General features: G+C 39.2%; 1 protein-coding gene and 1 pseudogene across 5 annotated transcripts in view; one reads left to right on the forward strand and one right to left on the reverse strand.

Moving 5' to 3' along the window:
- The window catches only part of CTNND2 (catenin delta 2), a 930830-nt gene that overhangs the window by 668784 nt on the left and 240680 nt on the right, over positions 1-21366 (reverse strand). The window lies entirely within an intron of this gene.
- LOC115853215 (sialomucin core protein 24 pseudogene) lies at positions 20302-20891 on the forward strand (annotated as a pseudogene).

Raw genomic sequence — 21366 nt, forward strand, 5'->3', positions numbered from 1 at the left:
AAAATATGCAACCTGAAGATCAGAGAAAAAAGAACAAAATTGAACATAGCTCAGAGAAATGTGGAACACTATTATGTATTCTACAATACATGTAAAAGGAGTACCAGAAGGACAAGAGAGATAGAAACAGAAAAACTCATATAAATAATAATTGTAAACATCCCAAATTCAATGGAAAACATTAATCTATACACCCAAGAAGCCCAATAAACTTCAAGTAGAATAAACACAGAGATTCACATCCAGACACACCATGGTTAAAATGTTTAAAAAAAGTCAATGAGAAATCTTGAAAGCAGCAAAAGAAAAATGACTCCTCATTTCAAGGGAATACCAATAAAATTCACAGTTGACTTCTCACCTGAAACAATGGACATAAGAAAGCAGTGGGATGAAATATTCAAAGTACTGAAAGGAAAATAAACTGTCAGCCAAGAATCTTATATTCAGCAAAACCATCTTTCAAAAATGAAGGTGAGATAAATAAATTCTTAAATAAACAAAAATAAGATATTATTGCTAGCACACCCATCTTATGGGAAGTACTAAGGAAAGTTCTTCAGGCTGAAAGTATATGACACCAGACATTAATTCAAATCAACATGAAAAAACAAAGAGCACCATTCAAGGTAATTACGTATTTAGTGTAAATGTTTACTTCTTCCCCCTTCTTCTCTTAACTGATTTTAAAAACAACTGCATAAAATAATACGTGTATATCATTATAGTATTGCTCCTGTCATATATATAAATATATTTGACAAAAATGGCACAAAGGAAATAAATGGGAAGAGAGCATCATTAGAGTAAGGAATGACACCAGATGATAAATAGCATATGCAGAAACAAATGAAGAGAATTATTTTTTTTTTGCGGTACACGGGCCTCTCACTGTTGTGGCCTCTCCCGTTGCGGAGCACAGACTCCGGACACGCAGGCTCAGTGGCCATGGCTCACAGGCCTAGCCGTTCCGTGGCATGTGGGATCTTCCTGGAGCGGGGCATGACCCCGTGTCCCTTGCATCGGCAGGCAGACTCTCATCCACTGCACCACCAGGGAAGCCCAAGAATTATTTTTTTTAAATTCTGTAAATACATTCTTGCTCTCTTTTCCTGTCTCAGTTTCTTTTAAAAACATAAAGTTTTACAATGAATAATTATAACAATACGTTTTTGGTTTTGTAATGGAACACAGGTATTTGTCATAATATAACAATAAAAGCACAAAAAAAGTGGGAAGAAGAAAATAAGCTATATGAGGATAACTTTTCCATAGCTCCCTGGAATTAATTTAGTATAAATCTGGTAAGTTAATATGCATATTTAGGCCCTAAAGCAACCACAGTTGGCCCTCCGTATCCATGGATTCCACATTAGTAGATTCAACCAAGCAGATTGAAAATATTCAGGAAAAAAATTCCAGAAAGTTCCCAAAGCAAAACTTGAATTTGCTGAGCACTGGTAACCATTTACATAGTATTACATTGTATAAGGTATTGTAAGTAACCTAGAGATGACAAAGTGTATGGGAGGATGTTCATAGGCTATATGCAAGTCCCATTTTACATGAGGAACTTGAACATCTGAGAATTTTGGTATCCTGGAACCAATCCCTTGTGGAACAACTGCACAAGAAAATCACTAAAAAAAGTAGTAAAAAATGTATTAAAAGATTTAAAATATTATACTAGAAAATATTCACTCAATGCAAGAGAAAACAAGAAAGAGGAACAAAAAAGACATGAAACATATAGAAAACAAAAAGAATGACAGATATAAATTCAATTATTGCAAATATTAAATGTATATGAATTAAATAATCCAATCAAAAGCATAGATCATCATACTGAAACAAACAAACAAACAAACAAACAGCACAAAAAACACAAGATCAAAGTATATGCTATCCAGAGGAGACACCCTTTAGATTCAAAGATATAAACAGATTAAAAACAAATGGATGGGAAAAGACTGGACAAATAGAAGAAATAAAAAGGGGGAGAGAGGGAGAAAACTGGAATGGCTATCCTCATACTAAACAAAATAAACTTAAAACAAACATGTCACTACAGATAAAGAGGGACATTTTTAATAATAAAAGGGTCAGTCCATCCAGAAGATATAAAATTTCTGTACATACAATGCAATAAACTATTGAGCCCCAAAATACACAAAGTAAAAACTGATAGATTTAAAGGGAGACAAAGAAAATTCAACACTATTAGTTGGAGATTTAAGTATTCCATTTATAGTAATGAATAGAAAAACGTGATAGAAATATAGATCAGTGGAATAGAATTCAAAGTCTAGAAATAAACTTGTACCCTTATGGTTAGCACTGGAATTCTTCCCCTTTGTGTTGGGTACAGACTTTCTTAAAACATTTCAGTCTGAGCCCATAACTTTCTAGTTATATTAGGTTATTGAAAACAGTGTCTTTCAGATTAAGACTTGATTCTATCCATTTGTGTAAAACCTTCACTTGGAATCAAATATCTTCCTTCTTCCAATGAGGTCTAGACTTGAGGCTTTTAGTGATTTTGAGTGGGTAGGGGTGAAGTTCATCTTCTTATACCTGATCTTTCTCCTTGGGTATTAACCAGTGATAGGGAAAGGGAAGGTGTTTGTTTATGAAGCTGTCATTGAAAGTGGGTAATTATTTGTAAACACAATGAAACCCAGTTCTCCTAAAGCCAAGTTCTCTGCTGAGTTTATAATTAACCTCTGTATTCAAAACTTTATTCCCTTTCTTGTCCCTCACCTGTTTTCTCTCAAGATTGAGGAGTATCAAAGAAAACAGAGGATTGAAACCAAGCAGGTCCCTGTAGGGCCCTCCCAGGTACAAAAGCCTTTCTGTGTCCCTCATTTCTTGTTTGCAGACCTTCCCTAAGTTCTAAAGGGCAAATTCAAACAGTTACTAATCAGGGAAGTGAGGGAACACAGAAACAAAAGAAAAGCAGTCAAGAAACAATAATGCAGCATAAAGCAGAGGCCTAGTTCCTCCACAGGGGATAAACATAACGATCTGAAACATATCTCTGAGTTCTTCTGCAGGAACCAAGGCCCCCACCCAGGTGGAGGATGGTAACTTCAGGCTGAGCACAAGCATGTGGACCTCAGACTGGTTGGAACAAGAAGGCTGATGATTGAGATTCCTGGAGCACCACCCTGTTACCTCACCACCAACCAATCAGAAGAAAGGCACACACCCTGCAGCCCTCCCCCCAAAATTTGCCTTTAAAAACTCTTGCCTGATCTCATACTTTTACATGTAGCTGTCCAGTTTTCCCAGCACCACTTATTGAATAGGCTGTCCTTTCTCCACTGTACATTTCTGCCTCCTTTGTCAAAGATAAGGTGACCATATGTGCGTGGGTTTATCTCTGGGCTTTCTATCCTGTTCCATTGATCTATATTTCTGTTTTTGTGCCAGTACCATACTGTCTTGATTACTGTAGCTTTGTAGTATAGTCTGAAGTCAGGAAGCCTGATTCCTCCAGCTCCATTTTTCGTTCTCAAAATTGCTTTGGCTATTCGGGGTCTTTTGTGTTTCCATACAAATTGTGAGATTTTTTGTTCTAGTTCTGTGAAAAATGCCAGTGGTAGTTTGATAGGGATTGCATTGAATCTGTAGATTGCTTTGGGTAGTAGAGTCATTTTCACAATGTTGATTCTTCCAATCCAAGAACATGGTATATCTCTCCATCTATTTGTATCATTTTTAATTTCTTTCATCAGTGTCTTATAATTTTCTGCATACAGGTCTTTTGTCTCCTTAGGTAGGTTTATTCCTAGGTATTTTATTCTTTTTGTTGCAATGGTAAATGGGAGTGTTTTCTTGATTTCACTTTCAGATTTTTCATCCTTAGTGTATAGGAATGCCAGAGATTTCTGTGCATTAATTTTGTATCCTGCTACTTTACCAAATTCATTGATTAGCTCTAGTAGTGCCAACAAACACATGAAAGAATGCTCAACATCACTAATCATTAGAGAAATGCAAATCAAAACTACAATGAGATATCATCTCACACCAGTCAGAATGGCCATCATCAAAAAATCTAGAAACAATAAATGCTGGAGAGGGTGTGGAGAAAAGGGAACCCTCTTACACTGTTGGTGGGAATGTAAATTGATACAGCCAGTGTGGAGAACAGTATGGAGGTTCCTTAAAAAGCTACAAATAGAACTACCATATGACCCAGCAATCCCACTAGTGGGCATATACCCTGAGAAAACCATAATTCAAAAAGAGTCATGTACCAAAATGTTCATTGCAGCTCTATTTACAATAGCCCGGAGATGGAAACAACCTAAGTGTCCATCATCGGATGAATGGATAAAGAAGATGTGGCACATATATACAATGGAGTATTACTCAGCCATAAAAAGAGACGAAATTGAGCTATTTGTAATGAGGTGGATAGACCTAGAGTCTGTCATACAGAGTGAAGTAAGTCAGAAAGAGAGAGACAAATACCGTATGCTAACACATATATATGGAATTTAAGAAGAAAAAAAAAATGTCATGAAAAACCTAGGGGTGAAACAGGAATAAAGACACAGACTTACTAGAGAATGGACTTGAGGCTATGGGGAGGGGGAAGGGTAAACGGTGACAAAGCAATAAAGAGGCATGGACATGTATACACTACCAAACGTAAGGTAGATAGCTAGTGGGAAGCAGCCGCATAGCATAGGGAGATCAGCTCGGTGCTGTGTGACCGCCTGGAGGGGTGGGATAGGGAGGGTGGGAGGGAGAGTGACGCAAGCGGGAAGAGATATGGGAACATATGTATATATATAACTGATTCATTTTGTTGTGAAGCTGAAACTAACATACCATTGTAAAGCAATTATGCTCCAATAAAGATGTTTAAAAAAAAAAAAAAAAAAAAAAAACTCTTGCCTGAAAACCATTGGAGAGTTCAGGTCTTTTGAGCATGAGCCGCCCATAGTCCTTGCTTGGCCCTCGCAATAAACCTTTCTCTGCACAAGACTCCAATGTGTCAGTTTGTTTGGCCTCACTGTGTGTCAGCCACACGAACTTGGGTTTGACAACAACAAGAACAATTCTACCACGCAATTCCAATCATAGTGAAAAGATGGATATCCCCCTTGTGCTGGTTATCATGGCACACCCAGCAACTTGAGAAATATTGTTGTGAGAGCTGGTGGAGGCTGAGAAAGCATAAGGGACATGGTGCCAGGCAGCACCCCCTGGGAATGACTTGTGAAACCCAGGTACCTTGTTAGTCCAATATCCGGCCGACAGAATCAGGCTCATGCTTCTGCTGCACACAACTCTGTCTTATGCTTTCGTAGCCCCCAATCTCATCTATCTTCCTTTCCCAACTCTTGGGCCTTTGGCTACAACGGGATCAATCTTCTCTACCTTCAAGGAACCATACCCTCACCAGAAAAAGAGGACTTTATCCTTTCTTTATCTGGTTGTACCTAGTACCATATTTTTCCAATTTTTTTTAGCCCCAGTGGAACCAGAGCAGCACCACAGGCTCACAGATACAGAGCCATGAGCAGGGCAGCTCTTCTTGAAAGTACTCATAAACTTCCCAATGGATTCTCTGGACAGTTCACATCTTGGGACTTTGGGCAGCAGGAAATAGATAAGCACTTTTCCCTTCCACTTCATGGGGATGTAAAATGCATGGATAGTCTCCTTTTTTCTTCTTAGTCCCAATCCTGTGTACCATCTCTGCAGTCCTCCTCCTACTCTGGAAGAGGAGAGGTGACAAACCAGGATTCTCTCCCAAGAGAGGCTAAGTTCTCAATGGTTGGAGTTTCTGTGCACTCTATGCACTGAAGTTTGAAAGACAGGTCAGGAAAGTTAAATAGTTTACTGTTTTAAGTAGGTGGTAGTTGAAGAGAAGGTAAGATGAAATGACCCAGGAAGTACGTGAATAGTGGCAAGAGGATCAGGGTAGAATTACGGGCATTGTAATATTTAAGGGAAAGATGGAAGAAAATGAACCAGTGCTTGAAATGAGAAGAATTTTCAAGAAAATTCAGGATGAAAACAGTTTCCTAAATGTGCAGCCCACAGTATTAGATGTTGTGAACATGTCAATAGGTTAAGAAACAAAAAGAGGCTATTATTTGGGCAGCCTGGAGATCATGAGCCTTTAGAGCAGTTTTAATGTCATATTGTGGGCAGAAGATTGAGCCAAGAGGTTGAAAGATCAATAGGAAATGAGGAATTAGAGGCAAAGAGTGTACAGCACCCTTTCAAGACATTTGGTGGTAACAGCAAGGGAAAGATAGCTTGAAAAGAAAAAATCAAAGATTTTTTTTCCCCTATAAATATAGGATGGAGGCAATGATTTGGGCACGTTTTTAGGCAAAGAATATGGAGCAATAGAAAGAGTGTTATTAAAAATTTGAGGAAGAATAAGTTATGAAGCAAGATTCAGAAGAATATGGACAGGAAAGAGTGTGGAGGAGTGTGATTAAATGCTATCTTTAAAAAGGAGAAGGGACCACCCCTGAGAAAGGGGTAATGACTGGATAGAAGATGAGAAATTGGAGTCTTAAGGTCACCTCCTAAGCAGGAAGGAAACAAGAGAGCAGGAAGCTTGGGGGAGGGAGGAGATGCAGGGGCAGAAATGGAGCTCACCAGGGCCTTGTTTATTATGTACTGAAATAATTCCACAGGCGCTTTAAGAGTTGAGACTGGGAGGATGGAACTTTCATTATTTCTGAAGGGATGTCAGGGATAATACATCTCTATTATTAACATCTACAGTTCTCCAAATTCTTTTTCAGAATCACCACAATTCAGCCACATCTCAACACGGTTAATATGCTCATCTTATTTCTAACATTCATTTCTTTTCCTGTTTCTATGACTGTACTTTAGTAAATCAGCTCTTGACATTCCTCACAGGAAAGAGCTTGCTTTCTCTTCTTATAAGGTAGATAGGCTATTTTTTTAACCCCTTGTTTTCAGGTCCCTTTTCGGTCTTGCCTTGCAGATCTCCTGTCCGGGACCTGGAGCCTCTCTGGGTTCTGCCAGCAGATCAGCAGATCAGCTCCCAGTTTCCAGCCCTCCCTCATCCTGGATGCCAGCTTTTCTGCAAGCATTCTGAATTTCTCTGTCCTCTACTTGATGTCATAAATCAAAGCTCTTCTGCTAATTTGCGGTCTTCTAGAACTGTGTTCAAATTCTTCATGTTCTGAGGACATGAAGAACACAGCATCACTAGTTTAATCCCCATTCATTCATGTTTCTACTATCACCTTAATGGAGTTTAAAGGAGATGAAAGAAAAATGAGAAAAACCTGCCCCTTCAATGAACACTACAAACGATCCTTTGATACATAATCAATTTAGCATGTATATTACACTTCCAATGGAAATTACACACACACACACACACAAACTCTTTATAAGTTGGCTATAGACTCTTTTATAGCTGTAACTACTGCCAATCTCAAATCTACTCTTGCCCCAGGATCATTCTACAGGAAATATCAGCTTTGCCTTCCCCTTCTTCCCATTCTGGGATGAAATATCTATTAAAGTAGGAAGTAATTTTTGTGAAGGGGCATACTGCTTTGCTATCTCCATCTAGATAGCGGTTATAGCAGAGATTTCCTGTCCTCAGTAATTATGGAGACAAAACTTTTACTAGAAAGGGAATATAGACTTGGGGTGGAGGAAGTTGTGCCAATGACTAATATCCACTAATAAGAGGCAGTGATGACAGTGCAGGCAACTGTCAGTGAGTATTTCTACCCCCTCTTGATTATATCCCACCCTCCAGTACAACTTGGCAAGCCACCTCTACTGCCTGAAAAAGTGGGACTCTCTTAAAGAAAATCAGGTCCAATGTTCGAGTTTGGAAGATACTTCTGAAACATTATAAAGTGTGTCATCTTAGCAACCAGCTGGAGTGCATCCACTTGGAGCAAATCTATTTATCAATTCACGCAGAGAGCAAGCTGAAGACTTGCACCCTGGTGCTGAATGGAGCATGAAGAAAGAGCAGTGGAGACCGCATAAACAGTAAGCAATGACCTTCCGCTTAGAAGTTGGAGGCAATTCCTCACATGGACTTTTGTGCATTTAGAATTTATTTCTCAGAGTTCCAAGGTGCAGGCGGACTGTACTAGGAATAAATAGTATCATGATCTAGAAAACCATGGGGAAAAAAAGGGATACCAGCAGAAAAAGGAGTCACTACCTCAAACAGATGGGAATCAGAATAAAAAGACAGCCATTTAATTTCGTAGCTGTAAAGTTTATAGGGAAGGACATTGGGGCCCCGAGAAGAAATACATAGAAGGATATAGGCTAATCTGCTTGAGAAAAGTAGTACCTGAGAACAAGGCATCAGTAAAATCTAATGTAAAGAACTGGTCTCCAGAGTCTTTGATTTTAATGAGAAAAGATAATAGCCTCTCTAGCTCTCTCTCTCTCTCTCTCTCTCTTTTTTAATTCAAATGAATTCACTTCAGACTTTTTAAAGTTTTGTGAATGTATTCTGAGAACTTTAGATTAGATGAGGGGGTAGCGTTTGTCCCCTCCTGGAGATTAATGGCTACAGCACACTAATGTCCAGGTCTGGCTACAGCACATCTCTTCTCTATGGCTCTGTAAAGAACATGCACACAGTTCTTTAAAAAACTAAACATAGAGCTACCATATGATCCAGCAATGCTACTCCTCGGCATATACCCAGAAAAGATGAAAACTCTAATTCGAAAAGGTATTTGCACCCCAATATTCATAGCAGCACTATTCACAATAGCCAAGACATGGAAGCAACCTAAATGTCCATTCACAGATGAATGGATAAAGATGTGGTACATATATACAATATTACTCAGCCATAAAAAAGAATGAAATAATGCCATTTGCAGCAACATGGATGGACCTAGAGATGATCATACTAAGTGAAGTAAGTCAGAGGAAGGCAAATATGATATGATATCCCTTATATGTGGAATCTAAAATATAGTATAAACGAACGTATTTACAAAACAGAAATTGACTTACAGTTATAGAAAACAAACTTATGGTTACCAAAAAGGAAAGGGGGGAGGGATAAATTGGGAGTATAGGATTAACAGATGCACACTACTGTATATAAAATAGATAAACAACAAGGATTTACACTATAGCACAGGGAACTATAATATCTTATAATAAACTATAATGGAAAATAATTGAAAAAAAGAATATAGATATATACATATATATGTATAACCAAATCACTTTGCTGTATACCTGAAACTAACACAATATTGTAAATCAACTATACTTCAGTAAAAAAAAAATAATAATAATAGTAAAAAAAACACTTTTAAAAAAGGATGCCTCCAGACTGAATGATCCATTCCCAAAAGTTCTGCCAAGGACTCTCTCACTAGAGAATCCAGTTCCTCGGAAAGCTGTCAACACTAACTTTTCGCATTTTATATTATGTTTCCTAATCTTTTCTTTTTGCCTCAATTCTACTGTCACTTTAAAAATTAGCAAGAAGCGCTAGCATTAGTCTAAGGTATAACTGGTATTCTAGCAATACACTGGATGCCTTCATTCTCTTCGTTAGCTCTGCATACGTCCTCAAATTTGCTGAATTCCCATTTAGTTCTTCAGTTCTACAAAGTCCATTTGAATTATAAACATGTTCCCTGGAAAAAAGTCGTTAACTGCACACCAACCATCCCTATAACTGAACAGAACATGGGTGCCGACTACTCTCTTTCCAGTAACCCCAATTTTGCAAAAGGTTACTTTCTTATTGCTCTTTAAGAAGAAAACACTTCCATGATCTATGACAATTTAAATATCCTGGTTTTGGCCAATCATTTCCACTGGAACTGAAAAGAAAGATTTGAGAAATCAGAGACAGCACATCATCTCAGTACAAACTATCGTAATCAGTGGCTTTCAAAGAGGGCGATTCTTCCTCCAAGGAGTATCTGGCAATGTCTGTAGACGTTTCTGACTGTCAAAACTGAGTGAGGGGCTTCCCTCGTGGCACAGTGGTTGAGAGTCCGCCTGCCGATGCAGGGGACACGGGTTCGTGCCCCGGTCCGGGAGGATCCCACATGCCCTGGAGCGGCTGGGCCCGTGAGGCATGGCCGCTGAGCCTGCGCGTCCGGAGCCTGTGCTCCGCAATGGGAGAGGCCACAACAGTGAGAGGCCCACGTACCGCAAAAAAAAAAAAAAAAGTGAGGAGGTGCTACATAGTCAGTCATCTAGTGGATAGAGGCCAGCGACAGGACTACACATCCTACTATGTACAGGACACCACACACGACAGTGATGCCCAAATTGTCAGTTGTGCCAGGGGTGAGAGCCTTGATCTGAATTCTTGCTACTCCGAGTACTGTCCTGATACCAGCAGCTTTGAGCTCTTCTAGAAGCTTCTTAGAAACTTGAGTCCCACCACAAGACCTACTCAATCAATCTACATTTAGAAACTTGAGTCCCACCACAAGACCTACTCAATCAATCTACATTAGCAAGATCACCAGGTGATTCACATGGACTGTTAAGTTTGAGAAGCACTGATTATACAACACTTAGTCAATCCTTAAGTGTTTTGAAAGATCAGCTGTCTCATAGCCCAAAAGAATACCCTTAACTTAAATAATAGGCTCACTGCTACAGCATCTTGTCTTTAATACAATATTACCCTTATTACCACTAGTTCCACTGGATATCAGTCATTGTTACATACACAAAAAAACTCCATTGCTCAATAATATGGAGAATTCTATGTAGAGCAAACTTAAATGTATTGAAATCTCTAATAGGCTAATGTACCTTAATAATCTCCAAGAGAGAGCTATCATATGTACTATTTCCCCAAATTACTTAACCGTAGGATCTATTTTTCTTCAGAGCATTTAAGAGGCTTAAGGTTTCACAGAACACATTTTCCTTTTCTCAGCATGGAAACTAAAGAGAAACTGATTAAAGTTCAGATCTCTCTCAATAGAGTCTTGAATGGGTTATTACCTATGATACTACATGTTGCTTCAACAAAAGACAAAACCCAAGGCCTGCCTTGAGAGTGAAGAATCTCCTGGGTACCACTGCATATTGAAAGGAAAAACAAACTTTAGGCCTGAAGATGAAATCTCCTTGTTCAGAAATCATATTAAAAAGATACATGCTTTCCTCATACTATCTGACTGCTCTAGTGATATAACACTTTCTTCAGAATGTCACAGTAAAAAAAAAAAAAAAAATCATTTCACAAGCAATTCTTTGGAACAAATTGCAAAATAGAAGGGAAAAGACATAAGTAATTCAAGGCCAATGGTGACTTTATTATGCACATAAATTATGTGTAGTCACAGACTGTCTCTTTTCATCACTAATTATACTAAGGGTTATATAAGATTCACTTAATGAATGGAATTGCCACAGCTTTGCAAAAATCATGGACATTTCCTTAGCAATTAACAATGCCTTAGGGATGCTACATACTAAGTTTGAATCCCTGGCACTTAATGGACTTATTTATAAATAGATACAGCGTTACACTACAAGAAAAAAAAAAGCATACCTTTATATCTGTGAATAATGGCTACAAGACCAGAACATGGAGTCACACATGTCTGGGTTCAAACCTCAACAGCCCCGCGTTATTAAGGCCTGAATTCCCCATACACGGCACCCCCAGCCATATAAAAGAAAGCACTATACCTTCCTCACCAAACACCTGTACCAACATGGCATGAGAGATCTGAGCTATAAGAGCAGGGATCTTGTACGTAATAAGGCAGTGTGGTACCAGCAATTACTATCATTTTACTTTAAATTTATATTTTTAAGGCTTCCTAGCTACTGAGATATTACCTAGCTACTGAGACATCATTGGGTGAACACCAGCCATTTCAGTTTATCAAAGTCATTCTCTTGGACAGAGTTCCCATAAGGAAAAATGAGCCCAATCACCTGTGACAATCAATGGTGTGATAAAGGGATAATGAACCACATCAATTCCGCTGATCAATGGAGTGATAAATGCCAGAGCCACACAGCATTAAGAGCAAACCTTAAAAGTACTTAACTTTTACTGGGTGTAGCATTTATATTTTTAAGAAATCAAGTGTTTATTATGAGATGCGGGATTGAGTTCAAGGCGTTGGGCAGAGGTTTTTCTAAAGGTAACCATGAATGGATTCAAGCCCACTCTGAGTACAAGGTACAGGATTTTGGAAAAGGCGAGCCATCCTCCCCTTTTATGATTCCATGTGAAATTACTGAACAGTTTGATTCTTCAACAGTATAGAATCATCAGCTAGGTACCTCTTAATTCTCTCAGACATTTTGCCCTACTGTGTGCAATGTGAGGGTTAAAAGCATACACTGGAAACATCACTGGTCCAGGAACAAGATAAACTCTACTCCGCTCTCACTTCTGCTATGACTGTCCATGTCCTATCAGAAAAGTCGTTCAATCTCTTTTGGCATCTATTTCCTTCTCAGAACAAGAATAAAGGAAAAAAAAAATTTTTTTCCCTCACTCACAAGGTTATTCAAAGAATTCATTCAGGTATCATAAAATAACATATGTTTAAAATGATAAAGCTATTCATTGATCCCATTATCTTCCCAATAGCCTCTTCTTTATGGGGCATGATACAATCACATCCTTCTCTCATAAGGCTTAATGTAATTGTTGTTTGCTGTCCTCAGTGGATATTAAATTGCACAAGATTGACATGTAAGATCAGGGAAAATTTTTCTTAAAAGTGAAAAAAAGACACAAGGCTTTGAAAACAACTTTGTACCCCAATTACACATAGTAAAAATCAAGGGGTAGGGCTTCCCGGGTGGCGCAGTGGTTGAGAGTCCGCCTGCCGATGCAGGGGACGCGGGTTCGTGCCCCGGTCTGGGAGGATCCCACATGCCGCGGAGAGGCTGGGCCCGTGAGCCATGGTTGCTGAGCCTGCGCGTCCGGAGCCTGTGCTCCACAACGGGAGAGGCCACAACAGTGAGAGGCCCGCGTACCACATAAAAAAAAAAAAAAAAAAAAAATCAAGGGGTAGCTATTCAACAAATACTGATTGAGTACCGTTATGTATCAGATATTGTCCAGATGTTTGGACAACTTCAGTGATGAAAACACACAAAAATGCCCGTCCTCATGGAACTTAGATACTAGCAGCAGGAGGCAGAAAATAAATAATGATTATTATAACAAATTATATAGTCTGCTGGAAATGCTAATCAAGTATTTTTAAAAAGAATAGTAGATGAGCTTTCCAGGCAGAGGAAGGAGCAATGCAAAGGCCCTGAGGTTAAACCAAACTGGTATGCACAAGGCCTGCAGGGGAGCTAGGCAAGGTGGGCAGGTGAGGGCCAAGAGGTGATAGGGGGCCTGCCAGGTCTTAAAAGAAGAGGAAGCAGGGTTCCCCTGAGTGGGACATTGGGGAGAGAGTACCTAGGTACAGGCAATAAAGATACACTTTGTGGAGAATTTAATGATAATAACAAACCAACTGGTAATGGAAAATAATCTGAAAAAGAATAAACAAACAAATGAATAAATACATGTATATGTATAACTGAATCACTTTGCTGATAACTGAAACTAACACAACACAGTAAATCAACTATACTTCAATTAAAAAACATTTTTTAATTTAAAAAAACCTAACTGGAATCACTATACTTATCTTTTACATCACGTGCCAGTAACTCTAAGCAATGTCACAGATAAAATACTTCTCAACCCCTAAATCTTCTGTTGGTCTAAGTTCTAAATGATTGCTGGGGTTACTGTGAAATTTTAATTGTATGTAAGATATACAGTATAACTTCCTGCTATCAGTCAACCCCTAAAAGCTGCCGACTCAGCCACAGGTATTCATTGCAGGAGAAAGTCTGTAATGATCCAGATTGCCTGAATTTGCTCTGGATTCAGTTTGTGTCTCCAATCCTTGTGGTACTACAGGATTGCGGATCTACTGCCTTTAGATTCAAAGTCAGGATAGGATAGTGATTATAACGGCAAAGAAGTAGATCTTGAGTTATATTCTATGTAAGCTCTTGGCATTTTACTTGTGTTTCAAATTGAAAACAGCAAAACAGATTGCAAACTGTAAGGTGTAATTGTGTGTGTGTGTGTGCAAATTTTAGTTCATACAAGTAATATTTTACTTGTTTTCAACTGCAACTTTAGAAAATTATTTTTAAATTGTTATTCATCTTATATCATAACTTATTAAACTGCAGTATTATTTTTAATTTTTACTGAAATATAGTTGATTAAACTGTAATATTATCTATTACTGTGTGACACCGAAAAGCAATATGTTTCTTTTCTATTTTTTTCCTCAAAAATGCACTAATGTAACTAAGAAATATGAAACAATTACATCTTTCCTTTTTACCATTATATTTGTTTGTTTTTTACCAGCCTGAATATACATAAAAGTACAATCAAAGAAATTTTCAATTTCACCTTTTCTCTGGTCATAACTATTATTCATCTGATTTCATAATTATTATTGGAAATAACTTTTTGTCTAGAGGAGGGAATTTTAAAAAATGACCCACTCCAGTTGTCAAATACACAAGATAGGCCGATGATGGGAAGCAGCCCCTCGATTTTGCTTCTTAAATATTCAGTGTACGAAGTACAAGAAAATCACTTAGTCTACAGTCCAACTTTGTTACTTTTGACCATCTTCTCCACAGTGGGAAAAGGTTCATTAATAGTTGAATCAATAAATGGATCAATAGGAAAAAGTGAAAACAACCTAGATAATAGGATCTGAAAGGCTGATAGGAACACGTCATGCCAGATAGAGAACACAGATACCAAAGTGTCACTTTGTGTAATATGTAGGGCAATACATTAACTTATTTTATGGCTGTAAATATCTGGAACATGTTTTAGGTAAACAACTGTAATTGTTACTTCTAACTACAGCAACACTTAAATTGTGTGAATGATACCCCATAATGTATTTTTTTAAATTCTGCTGGTTTTATAAATACATAATGACAGAGGACATCAGTCATGACTGTCTATCATTGTATTGGCCCTTCATGCATAAAATTAGCCAATTGATACTTTTCACCTATAAATCAACCTGAGGTTAAATATTAAAATAAACTCAATGGGTACGTTTTTCAAGTAGAGATATGACAGAAGTAATTTAGTTTGATGGCAGAAACCTAGTAGATGTGTTATAAAACCATCAAGAAGCAAACTATTAATTTTCTCTGATATACAAACTCCAAGCTATAATGATTCTTTCCATATATTTATTATACTATGACCCAGCAGAATATGAAACAGGTATATATAACATAACATTATACCCAGAAATTTTGCTCTTCATAGCATTTTTTTAAAAGAAGAGATATTAAAATCATTTCCTATAGTTATTTGTGCTAAATTAAACCATATATGAACAATTCTTTATTGAGATATTTGAATATGTCAATGATAATCATTATAGTCTTTCAATAGATTGGGACTCTCTTCTGGTGCAGTAATTAAGAAAAAGTCTATAGCACTTCCAGACACATTTTCTGTATTACTCACTCACTTGTAGTAGTTTCCTTTTTAGAAACAGGAAAATAAAAATTTTCGTGTGCTTACTGATCATCTAAGTATTACCTCCTTACCATAAAATATTCAGAAAAGTAAACAATATTAAGAAGAAAATAATCATCACACCACCTATGAAAATAATACAAAAAAACTACATCTGTATAAATACTTATTTTATAAAAATTAACCATGTTCAAATTTTTAAAAAATGGGATCATGTTATTTATCTAGTTTCATAATCTGCTTTTGTAAAATTAAAAAATCTGTTTCCTACAATTGTTCTTGTCAGTATGCATAAATATATAATATAGTATTCATCTTCTCAATACACTGTATTTTATTTCACCAGTAGGCTGTGAATGATTTCTTCTCTTCCCTTTTCTTTTTCTCAGTTCTCTCCTCTCCCTCTGTTTTTTTTTTTTTCTTTTTTTAGCATGATTAAAATAAACTGAGGACTTACCATGTGATATCTCAGCTTCTGTGTTCAGGGTTTTATATGTGTCATCATAGTGTCCCTCAAAACTTTCTAAGTAGTCAGTACTAATGCACCCATTTTACTGATAATGAAAGTGAGAATTAGAGAGACAGAGGAATTGCCCAAGGTCATCAAGAATAGTAGGCGGCAAAGCTGAGATCCAAATCCAGGAGGGTCAGTTTTCTATAACCCTCCCTTAACCATTTCACTGAAACAGACCTTGAAACCCAAATTGCCAAAACGTTTTTCTCAGAATAAATTTCCCGCAGTGGAATTACTCATGTCCTAATTTAAAACTTGTGACATGTATTTTCAAATGATCTTCAATTCACATTTTGCCAAACATGTGTGGAAATTCTTGGCTGTCCACTTCCTGGGATCCAATTTTCTTTATTCAATATTTAATAATATTTTTGTTCAATTTGTCTTTTTGTTCTGATCTGCTGAGGTAGGAGTCTTCTCCGCAGTCTCATACCTCCTGAGCTCACCAGAGGAATAAGCCTACTGACCCAGACTTCCTGAGGATGTCCAAGGATAACGCTGCCTGACCTCCTAATGCAGTCAAACCCTTAGATGCCAAAGGTGCATTCTGGTCCCAGGTGCTGTCCCTCCATGCTCACAGAGCTGTTGACACTTGGGGCCTGGTCTCTTTGGTCCCCGTGCACACTGGGCACTCTCCTCCTTAGAACTGACCGTCTCTCCCGACACCCCCTCACAATGTCTCCAGGATGCCAAAGCAGCGTGTGCCCAGGTTGCAAAGTCCAGGGGAGCCTCATAAAAACAGCCTTCTCTTTTTCTGTCTTCTAGTCCACTTCAGCCTTCTATTCTTCCAGCACCTCCAATCCGTTAGGTCTGGTAAAATCATTCCTGTGCTCATGGGCGACTCGACCCGTGACGACTGGCCTGTCCCATCACCGTTTCTGCCTATCCAGCATCTCTAGTGCTCTTCACTCCCGTCATTCCTTAGCTGAACTCCCCGCTGTATTAAAACCCTCAGCCAGCTTTCCTCAAGGACCTCTAAATCCCTTGTCCATTTCCTTTCATTATTAGTCTGGCAAAACATCCAATTAGGCTGTCTGCCTTCTCCATGTCTGAGATCCAACTATTTGATTTCCGCTGGAAAAATAGCCCAGATGCACAGACTGCTGTTCCTGAGAACCCATGCTGCGGGGAATCCAACCCCAGCTCTCCCTACAGTACTTCTAGGTCCCCAGTCACCTGGCTCCTCCTCTCCATCCATCACTCTGACCACTGTGGTCTGGCTTCCTCGTGAACTCCTCTGCGGACTGAGCTCTCACACCAACCTTCTGCTCATCAGTGATGATCTCACTTCACCTCTCCTGTAAGTCTGACATCCTCTTCCGCTGGTTTCCAGGACACCTCACTCTCCTAGTGTTTTTCTATATGATTTTTCCCCTTTCCCACTATACTTTCTGGGTTTCTCTGTCTGTCCCAGAACTGGTGGTGACTCGGGATGCTGCTTTAGGACCTGTGCTAACTCTACACCCTGTCCCTTGACAATCTCTTCTCACGTGTTTTCCATCACTAGCAGCTGGCTTGATGAGGCCTGCGTTCTACACATCCATCCAATCTTGCTCCTGATTTGGAGCCTATATATCTGGTTGTTTATTTGCCTATTTCCTTAGAAGTCCAGGTTTCTGCCTTTGCCACCTGGATAAAATATGGTTGTGGTCACAAATAGGCATAGGAAAAGGGGCAGGCATGCTTGGCTACATCTTACTTAACTTTGAGATCTTAGCCTAGATATTGTTTTCTCTGGGAAGCCTTCTATAAGTGCCAAATCTGGATTAAGTGCCCTTCTTATTCAAAACAGCCTGAATTTCTATCACACTTAACACACTGTATTATAATTTCTTACACAATTTTTTTGTCTCTCTCAGTTGACTGTAAACTGGCCCCATGAGGACAGAGAAAGTGCTGATTTTTTTCCACACTGTATTTGCAACATTACACAGGGCACACAGCAGGTGCTCATGTTACTGAGATGAACTGAACTGGATGGAATTAGATTCTTCCTGGGTTTTCTCTCCATACGGAGGCCACCAAGGCCAGGCAGTTTTGTCCTGCCCTGTTAATCCCCATGCCTCAGCTCTCATTTTTTAGGGATGGTTGCACAGACATCTGCTTCAAAAGCCCCTTTCTCCAAGCTTATCGACTCTTGCTAACTGATGCCAATGAAGACCCATCCATTTCTCAACGAGGAATCAACAGACCCATCTGGGTTCAGCTTTACACCTTGCTACACTTTGGAAAGTCCTTCCCATGATGATTTCTTCCAAGTTTATTTAGATTTACTTAGCATGCTCAAATCTTTAATCAATTTGGGATGTAAGGCGATATATATATATATATATATATATATATATATATATATAGTTCTTTTTCCAGTTGGTTAGTTATCCTAGCACTGTTTATCAAACTCTTTAAATATTCTCCCGTGATCTAACGTTTCAGCTCTACCAAACAGTAAAATCTCCTAGGGCGTGGAGAAGAGTGTGGACTCTAGGGCCAGCTTCTCAGATCCAACCCCACACTGACACTCACTAGTCCTCGGGCAGGTCACTTAACCTCCCTGTGCCTCTGTAATTCAGGGGTAACAACAATAGTATCTTTCAGTGTTGTGATTAATTTACATGTAAACTGCTCAAAAGAGTACTGATACAGAGTAGATCTTTAATTCCTCCTGTAGATTATTACTGTCATCTGTTTAGATACTTCATCTTCAGCTCTGTTCACCCGCTCATCTTTGAGCCTGTGCCGCACTGTTCTAACTGCTGTAGAAAGAGAACACAGTTTCCTGTCTAGAATAATCTCCCTGAGTCATTGCCCCTTTCCCTCCTTCCCTTATTTAAAAAAAAAATCACTTTTCTACTCTTGTACAATTATTTCTTTAGTAAAACACTTCCCCCCTCAAATATTAATAACAGTCAACTTTTACTTGCAAATTGCTTTCCATGGGTCAGGCACTGGGTCAAAGGCTTTATTGACATGAATCATCAAATTTAATCTTATGAGATATACTTCATCATTATATTGACTTTACAGATTAGGAGAACAATCATTGGAACCATTAAGGAAGGAACCCAAGCTGTCTGATTCTAGAACTTGTGCCGTGTATGACTACAGGGCATCACTTCCATTATAAAAACTCTTGTTGAGACTGGGATCAGATTTGGATGAAATCTCTAGATTTATTTGGGAAGGACTGACAGTGTTGAATGCTAAGTCTTCCTATTCAGTATTATGATTATTTTTTATCCAATTACTTATTTATGTTCTTCAGTAAAGTTTTATATTGTCAATAGAAGTAATATTTACAGAGTACTGACCACACTGTAGACATTGTTTAAATGCTTTGCAAATATTAACTACTTTAATTCTCACCGTGACCCTATGGTGTTGGCCTTGTTATTATTTCCATTTCACAGATAGGGAACCGAAGCACAGAGATGGCTCTTCACATTAAATGACTTCGTATCACATAGCCAGTGAGTGACAAAGCTGGTATTTTTGTTACACTCTCTTGGCTCCAGAACCCATGACTTTGGCTACTAAGCTCTCAGATTTACCTCTCAAATCATGGGTAAAGTACTATATTTCTATCTGTTCATATATATATATATATATATATATATATATTTTTTTTTTTTTTTTTTGCGGTACGCGGGCCTCTCACTGCTGTGGCCTCTCCCGTTGCGGAGCACAGGCTCCAGACGCGCAGGCTTAGCGGCCACGGCCCACGGGCCCAGTCGCTTCGCGGTATGCGGGATCCTCCCGGACCGGGGCACGAACCCGTGTCTGCTGCATCGGCAGGCGGACTCTCAACCACTGCGCCACCAGGGAAGCCCTGTTCATATATTATTGATATTTACCAGTGAAACTTTTCTCAATCTATTTTTATCTTGTTATTGCTAGTCTACAGGAAAGCATTGTTTTTTGTATATTTTCTTGCTAACCTGTTGAAGCTATAAATTCCAACGATTATCAGTTGATTATCTTGGGTTATTCAGGGAAGTCATCAAAATAAAGCTAGGTTTTGTTCCTCGATATGCAAAATGCATCATTTCTATGCTTTTAAAAAACTGTTTGGGTTAGCACCTCCCCCAAATTTTAAATGAATAATTTTGCATTAGACATCCTATTCCACTTTAGGGGTAAGGCCTCTAGTTTTCCTCTAGTAAAAGAACTTCTGAGGGACGGACGCAACCTTGGGTGTCCCAGCCTTCGCTCGAAGGCCAGCGCATCGGCCGCGATGCCCGGGTTCCGGCGACCGCGGCTTTCGGCCACCGGCTGTCTGGCAGCGCTCTGCGGGATGAGCGCGGCTCACACCACCACCCTGGCCGCGAGCGCGACTACACTCGCGGCTTTACCGACTATCGCCAGCACAGCCTCGGCGCCGCCGCCGCCGCTCCCGCCGGGCACCACTCCAGCCCCAGAAATCTGTGAGAGCCGCAGCACGGTGTTTCCTGTTTTGATGCTAACGCTACCCGTTTGGGGTCAGAATGCAAAGGTAAAAGCTACTGTTCAGATAATCCCACAGTTCGTGATGGCAAGGGGGTGAACAGCACAGAATTCTGTCCTGGGCTCCCTGCCACACCACTGCCAACCAATTCTGCAGCGAAAACCACAACTCCGCCTTCCCTGTCTACAGCCTGCACCACGGCTACTACATCAGGTACAACGGATACCACTTCAACTCCGGCTTCACAACCTGTGCGCAAGTCTACCTTTGGGCCAGCCAGTTTTGTTGAAGGAACTGTCCTTGTCTTGGGTGTGCAGGCTGTAATTTTCTTTCTCTATAAATTCCGTAAATCGAAAGATCGAAACTACCCCACTCTGTAAACAGACCCCCTAAATTAACACGGACTGGTGTGTAACTCACTGAAACCAAAATATTCTCTTCCAAGATGTGCCACATGGGAGACGCTATTCTAGGATCTTTAATTTTTCAGAGGATGCATATAGGAGCATCGCCCTTGAAGAGAAACCAGTTAAATCTATTTGCTCAACGGGAATATTTAAAATATTCTGCATGAATGCTTGTGGCTGTCTTCTTTTATTTTAAATGGCTGCTGCTGTGTGATTAAGTTCTCTCTTCTTGACATGCCAAATGTAACTCTATAAGTGATGGAAAACATTGTCCTGCGCAGACGACCTCGTGACTCTCTTAGCAATTCAAATGTAGTCATTTTAAAGCCTGAAAGCTGCATTTTTTCATGCTAACTTGGGATGTAGTTTAGTGACCAGAATTGAGAAAAATGTGCCAAATGAGCAGCAATCAGGTGGATTTGGGGCTATAATTGCAAAAAGTGGAATA

Source organism: Globicephala melas, chromosome 3 (assembly GCF_963455315.2).
Source record: "Globicephala melas chromosome 3, mGloMel1.2, whole genome shotgun sequence".
Classification (NCBI taxonomy): Eukaryota; Metazoa; Chordata; class Mammalia; order Artiodactyla; family Delphinidae; genus Globicephala; species Globicephala melas.